The sequence below is a fragment of the Oncorhynchus keta genome, unplaced genomic scaffold (genome assembly GCF_023373465.1).
Source record: "Oncorhynchus keta strain PuntledgeMale-10-30-2019 unplaced genomic scaffold, Oket_V2 Un_contig_16898_pilon_pilon, whole genome shotgun sequence".
In the NCBI taxonomy this organism is placed as follows: domain Eukaryota; kingdom Metazoa; phylum Chordata; class Actinopteri; order Salmoniformes; family Salmonidae; genus Oncorhynchus; species Oncorhynchus keta.
In genome coordinates this window covers 7,490-14,849 of record NW_026280176.1, presented here as the reverse complement: position 1 = coordinate 14,849, position 7,360 = coordinate 7,490, and the positions used below count along the sequence as shown (strand labels likewise).

Here is a 7,360-nt window from a genome sequence, read left to right as displayed (position 1 = left end):
AAAAAAAGGAGGAATATTTTTTTTTAAAGACATGTTTTTTTCCCACCCTCATAAATTTACACACATCTCCAATTCAAATTGAAAATACAGCAGCTATTTAGGATTTCCTGGTTTGAATATTGAATCTGAAAAGGGGAAACGAGGGTCATAGGTCACAGCATACAAACACAGCAGTTTTCAATTGCGTTTTCTATTCAATGGCAAACCGCCTCAGTGGTATAAGGTGTATTTGTCCATTCTATAGTAACTGACCTTTGTCAGGTCGTGTTTTGGCTCTTTATGTTTATCCATATAGACAGTGGACATTCTATAGTAACAGACCTTTTTCAGGTCGTTTTGGCTCTTTATGTTTATCCATATAGACAGTGTACATTCTATAGTAACTGACCTCTGTCAGGTCGTTTTGGCTCTTTATGTTTTATCCATATAGACAGTGGACATTCTATAGTAACAGACTTTTTCAGGTCGTTTTGGCTCTTTATGTTTATCCATATAGACAGTGGACATTCTATAGTAACAGACCTTTTTCAGGTCGTTTTGGCTCTTTATGTTTATCCATATAGACAGTGGACATTCTATAGTAACAGACCTTTTTCAGGTCGTTTTTGGCTCTTTATGTTTATCCATAGACAGTGTACATTCTATAGTAACTGACCTCTGTCAGGTCGTTTTGGCCTTTTATGTTTATCGATATGGACAGTGTACATTTGTGCTGACAATAAACAGATGACGTGCGAAAGTGCTTTGTGGTTTCATTTCCTTTTTTTAATAGACGTTGCATTATGTTCCATAGTATCAACTGCAGTCAATTGTGATTGGAATATTGGTGCATAATGTTGAAGTACATCTTTATATTTACTATTTTTCTACATTGTAGAATAATAGTGAAGGTGACAAAATCTATGAATAACACATATGGAATCATGTAGTAAACAAAATATATTTTATATTTGAGATTCTTCAAAGTAGCCACCCCTTTGCCTTGATGACAGCTTTGCACTTTCCCCTTGACATACTCTCAACCAGCTTCATGAGGTAGTCACCTGGAATGCATTTCAATTAACATGTGTGCTTTGTTAAAAGTTCATCTGTGGAATTTCTTTCCTTCTTAATGAGTTTGAGCCAATCAGTTGTGTTGTGACAAGGTAGGGGTGGTATACAGAAGATGGCCCTATTTGGTAAAATACCAAGTCCCATATTATGGCAAGAACAGCTCGAATAAGCAAAGAGAAACGACAGTCCATTATTACTTTAAGACATGAAGGTCAGTCAATCTGGAAAATTTCAAGAACTTTAAAAGTGTCTTCATGTGCAGTCGCAAAAACCATCAATCGCTATAATGAAACTGGCTCTCATGAGGACCACCACAGGAAAAGAAGACCATGAGTTACCTCTGCTGCAGAGGATAAGTTCATTAGAGTTACCAGCCTCAGAATTTGCAGCCCAAATAAATGCTTCCCTAAACATCAACTGTTCTGAGGAGACTGCGTGAATCAGGCCATCATGGTTGAATTGAGTGGAGGAAAAGCAGCCAACAAGTGCTCAGCATATGTGGGAACTCCTTCAAGATTGATGGGAAAGCATTCCAGGTGAAACTGGTTGAGAGAATTCCAAGAGTGTACAAAGCTGTCATCAAGGCAAAAGGGTGGTTACTTTGAAAATTCCCAAATATAAAAATATTTTGATTTGTTTAACACTTTTATTTGGATACTACATGACTCTATATGTTGTTATTTCATAGTGTTGATGTCTTCACTATTATTCTACAAATGTAGAAAATAGTAAAAATAAAACCCTTGAGTGAGTAGGTGTGTCCAAACTTTTGACTGGTACTGTTATATACTGTAGCACCTTTACTAGAATATTTTATGAACGCAGGCCCTGGTCCAGTCAAGTATTTGTTTAAAGTAAAACCCCGAGATCAGCAGTTGCTGTGAACTGGCAACGTGTGTATCTGTTTCCCTCTGGTTGTCCTCCATGCGTCTCTTCCTGAACCTCAGCTCCTCTCTCTCCATCACGTCTCCTGACTGAAGTCTGGGAAGAAGAAATGATCTCCCTCCGCGCCGACTCCAACGAATCTGAAACGGGAAGACTTAAAAATTCCTTTAGGAGAAGACTTTAAAATTCCTTTATGAGAAGAATTTTTGAATTCCTTTATGACAACAATTCTAGAATTCCTTTATGAGAAGAATTTTAAAATTCCTTTATGAGAAGAATTTTAAAATTCCTTTATGAGAAGAATTTTAAAATTCCTTTATGAGAAGACTTTTAGAATTCCTTTATGAGAAGACTTTTAGAATTCCTTTATGAGAAGAATTTTAAAAATTCCTTTATGAGAAGTTAAATTTTAAAATTCCTTTATGAGAAGAATTTAAAAATTCCTTTATGAGAAGATTTTTAAAATTCCTTTATGAGAAGACTTTTAATTAGCCCAAGCTTTGGGAAATTTACTTTAGCATGTTATGTTATTACACAAGATTATTACACAACATCAAGAGTTTATTAAAGGGTTAATGGAAATGAATATTGGTAGAACTCAACTAAATCTTTAAATGACATTGATGTTATTAAAGTTATGGCATTACAGTTTATGGTCAGGAGTCTCAACCACCAGCACCAGACAAAATATGAAGATAGAGTTGTATATGGGCTGCGTGCCCCCAAAGTATTGTAGACTGCATATCAGTAGAGGAGATTACTCAAATGATTCTGGTTGTCTAATACAAAACCTATATTGATAGCTATCACACACAATTAATACCTAGATCATTTGATTGACAGCTATAAATAACTGTTGTGGGTGTTGTGTGTGGTCCCTCATACAGAAACAGTGTGTGTGTGTGTGTGTGTGTGTGTGTGTGTGTGTGTGTGTGTGTGTGTGTGTGTGTGTGTGTGTGTGTGTGTGTGTGTGTGTGTGTGTGTGTGTGTGTGTGTGTGTGTGTGTGTGTGTGTGTGTGTGTGTGTGTGTGTGTGTGTGTGTGTGTGTGTGTGTGTGTGTGTGTGTGTGTGTGTGTGTGTGTGTGTGTGTGTGTGTGTGTGTGTGTGTGTGTGTGTGTGTGTGTGTGTGTGTGTGTGTGTGTGTGTGTGTGTGTGTGTGTGTGTGTGTGTGTGTGTGTGTGTGTGTGTGTGTGTGTGTGTGTGTGTGTGTGTGTGTGTGTGTGTGTGTGTGTGTGTGTGTGTGTGTGTGTGTGTGTGTGTGTGTGTGTGTCTCCCTACATTATCAGGACCAGAATGTCTAACAAGGTAAGAAAACAAGATTTTGAAGTCTGGACTTTTTTTTCATGTCCTGTATTTGTTAAAATGGTTAATTCCTGAAAATGTACGTAAGAAAGTGTGTGTGTTTCTGCCAGAGACCCTTGTTCTACAGATCAGTTCACTGCTGTTCCCTGAACATCATCAATGTTTCTCTTTGTTCAGCTACATCCTACAATCTTCTATTAGAGAAACGGCGCTCAGTGTAGAGAGATGAAACCATATGTGTGTAAATAATACCAGGCCAGAGGAAAACCCTCACGCCATTGATCTGCTACTTGAAAAAAGTGGATCAGCGAGGCTTGTGATTTTTATTCTATCTCAATGGGTCTCAACTAGATCAATAAATAGATAGTCAATAAATATTTTTAAAAAGCACCAAACCCTGAGCCTGGTCAAAACTACTGCATGATTAAAAGCAGCCATTTCAGACCCACAAGAGCCCTGGGGGTCTTACCAGACCCACAAGAGCCTGGGGGCACTTACCAGACCCACAAGACCTCTGGGGGCACTTACCAGAGCCGTGTGTGGTATTCCTGGTGTCAGTGAGTCCGTACTGGGCTCTGATGGTTGAGGGAGAGGTATAGCGGGCCAGACACCTTGGTAGGACCCATCAGTTCTCTCCAGTGGGTTATGGCGTCCTCTCTAGCCAGGGCGTAGCCCCGCATCGGACCACTGAATCACAACAGAGCAAATAAGGGGGTTCAGACTAGGAGCCTTTTTGACAAAGAGTTCCACCTAATCTGTGTGAGGTAGGTACATCAGCACAAGAGTATCATCTTCAGATATCCAGCCAGTGAAGGCCCAAATGATATTTGCTTTGTAAATATAATTGGGACTACAGGTCAAAACGCAGTGATTGCTTAAAATGTCCATATGATGAAAACATGGTAAAAAAAAAAAAGACCACAGATCCACTCAGAGACATCCTACTCAAAGACCCCCATGGTAAAAGACCAGGATCCACCAGAGACATCCAACAAAGAACCCCCCATGGTAAAAGACCAGATCCACTCAGAGACATCCTACTCAAAGAACCCCCCCCATGGTAAAAGACCAGATCCACTCAGAGACATCCTACTCAAAGAACCCCCCATGGTAAAGACCAGATCCACTCAGAGACATCCTACTCAAAGAACCCCCTCCCATCGATACACAGTAGCACAACGGGTGGTAAAAGTGGTCCCCTGCTCAAAAGACAGCCCACCCTTACAAAAGGAAAAGACTGTCGAACCTAAAAAATAAAAATAAATAAAAACATAAAACAACCTTGAACATTAAAAACAAACAAGGCTCTACTTCAAGCTGTGATATAACACCAACACTCATCTATGTATTCTTTCAGGAGTTCAGAACGAAAGTAAAAAGAAAATAACATGGCCAAATGGAACACGATTCCCCATGTAGTGCACTAAACTTAAGCGGCTTAAACCTGACTCCAGGTCAAAAAGCACACTGTATAGGGAATAGGTGCCATTTGAGCCAAAGGCACGGGAGAACACCATTAGAAGCCAGAGGTGCCCTGCATGGGGGTCTATAAATGAGCTATGTTCTCCCCGGCGCCCACCGTCCTCCTCGGCGCCAAGCCCCTTTATGAATGAGCTGGCGTAACAGACACTCCCCACAGAGCTGCCTCAAAGACTGGATGGATAGAAGTGGTTACCGTATGGCTGGACTGATAGAAGTGGTTCGTATGGCTGGACTGATAGAAGTGGTATGGCTGAACTGATAAAAGGCTGGACTGATGAAGTGGTTCGTATGGCTGGACTGATAGAACTGATAAAGGTTTCAGATAGCTGGACTGATAGAAGTGGTTCGTATGGCTGGACTGATAGAAGTGGTTCATGTAAGCTGGACTGATGGCTGGCTGGACTGATAGAAGTGGTTCGTATGGCTGGACTGATAGAAGTGGTTCGTGGCTGGACTGATAGACTGGACTGATAGAAGTGGTTCGTATGGCTGGACTGATAGAAGTGGTTCGTATGGCTGGACTGATATGTCTGCATGGCTGGACTGATAGAAGTGGTTAGTGGCTGGACTGATAGGAAGTGGTCTCGTATGGCCGAATGAGAAGTGGTTCGTATGGCTGATGGGATAGAAGTGGTTCGATGGCTAACTTTTCTAATCAATACAGTTAGGCATTTTTTAAACTGCTCACCTCCTGGGCCCAGGTCTGCACAAGACAAGGGTTTAGCTGTCCTAAAGTTATGATACATTTCAAGAAGAAATCCTAAAGCATTATTTTCAAGAATCCCATTTCTTCTTCACTTTTTCTTAGGAAGAAACTTAAGAAAAACCCAAAGAACGTTTCCAGTAACATTCTTGAGGAATAGCAACTTTGCTTAACTTTCTTCTTAAGTCTATAGTTAAGGGGAAAAATGGCAGTTAAGAAGATATTTCTTCTTAATTTTATTTAACCTTTATTTAACGAGGCAAGTCAGTTAAGAACAAATTCTTATTTACAATGACGGCCTAAGAACAGTGGGCAGTCCGACAGATTTTTACCTTTGTCAGCTCAGGGATTCGATCAGGCAACCTTTCGGTTACTGGCCTAACGCTCTAACCACTAGGCTACCTGCCGACCCAAGTATCCTTAAGGTTTTGTGAATCCGGTCCCAGTACTTGAGTTTCCATGTGATTGCATCTCAGCAGTATGAATGTGGCAGACCAATTCTGGTTCTCTTTCCACTAATTGATCCGTTGACCAATCAGATCAACTCTCTTGTCCAATAATTGGACAAAATAGCAGAAGTGGACGAAGATACGCCATCGAGTTGAAGTGACATACTGTGTTTAGTCGTCAAGATGCTTTTGTCTTCACATTCAACAGTGCTTGCATCACATCACAGCGGAGTTAAAGGTAAATGTGTGTATGTGACCAATACAATTTGTTAAAAGGGAAGTTATACCATGAATATGAGTCAGAGGTGTGCGTCCCAAACGGCAGCCTACCCCCTACATAGTACACTACTTTAGTCCAAATAGGGTGCCATTTGATACACACGTTAAAGTTATGTTCGCTACATTAAAGTGTGAAGAGAAATGACTTGAAGCTTACCTGGACATGAACTCAACCAGTCTTTGGTAGAAGAACCGTCCTGAGAGATGAGACAAAACACACAAAGACGCATCAACGATATATGGTGGTTCTACGTGGTGATACGTGGCGGTTCTATGTGGTGATACGTGGTGGTTCTATGTGGTGATCTATGAGGAGGTTCTATGTGGTGATACGTGGCAGTTCTATGTAGTGATATGAGGACGTTCTATGTGGTGATACGAGGAGGTTCTATTTGGCAATATGAGGCGGTTCTATGTGATGAATGAGGAAGTTCTATGAAGTGGTTTTATGTGGTGATACGTGGTGCTTCTATGTGGTGATAAGAGGCAGTATGAGGTGGTTCTATGTGGTGGTTGTTAGAGCCTGGCGCTTGTCCCCATGGAAACATGTATGCTTGCATTTGGGGCAGCAGGTAACCCAGTGGTTAGAGCGTTGGACTAGTAACCAGAAGGTTGCAAGATCCAAGTACCCGAGCAGACAAGGTAAAAAAAATCTGTCGTTCTGCCCCTGAACAAGGCAGTTAACCCACTGTTCCTAGGCTGTCGTTGAAAATAAGAATTTGTTCTTAATAACTGACTTAAATAAAGGTCTAATTTAAAAATGACTTAACTCCCTTTGGATAAAAAATGTAAAAAGAGTCTGCTAAATGGATTATTATTGCAATAAAGGCATTTTCTAGATTATTTAACATGAGGGAAAAAACGAAGTAAACATCTGATCAAGATAATCAATATATATATATACATACAGTATTCAGACCCCTTGACTTTTTCCACATTATGTTACAGCCTTATTAGAACATGGATTTTGTTTTGTTTTATCTTAACAAAATCTCAATCCATCTACACGCAATACCCCATAAAGAAAAACAGGTTTTTAGAAATGTTAGAAATGTTAGCAAAATGTATTTAAAATAAAAAAGAAACCTTATTTAGACCAAAGACAGCTGGATGAATCATTCCGAGTTTTGACTGGTCTCTTTGCCACACCCACTGCTGACAGTTGTATAAAATCAAGCACACCGCCATGCAATCTCCATAGACAAAC

General features: G+C 40.2%; 1 pseudogene; it reads right to left on the bottom strand.

Annotated features, from left to right (window-relative positions):
* Positions 1-2,014: 2,014 nt before the first annotated feature.
* On the bottom strand, positions 2,015-6,350 carry LOC127919517 (nucleoside diphosphate kinase 6-like; annotated as a pseudogene).
* Positions 6,351-7,360: the final 1,010 nt, after the last annotated feature.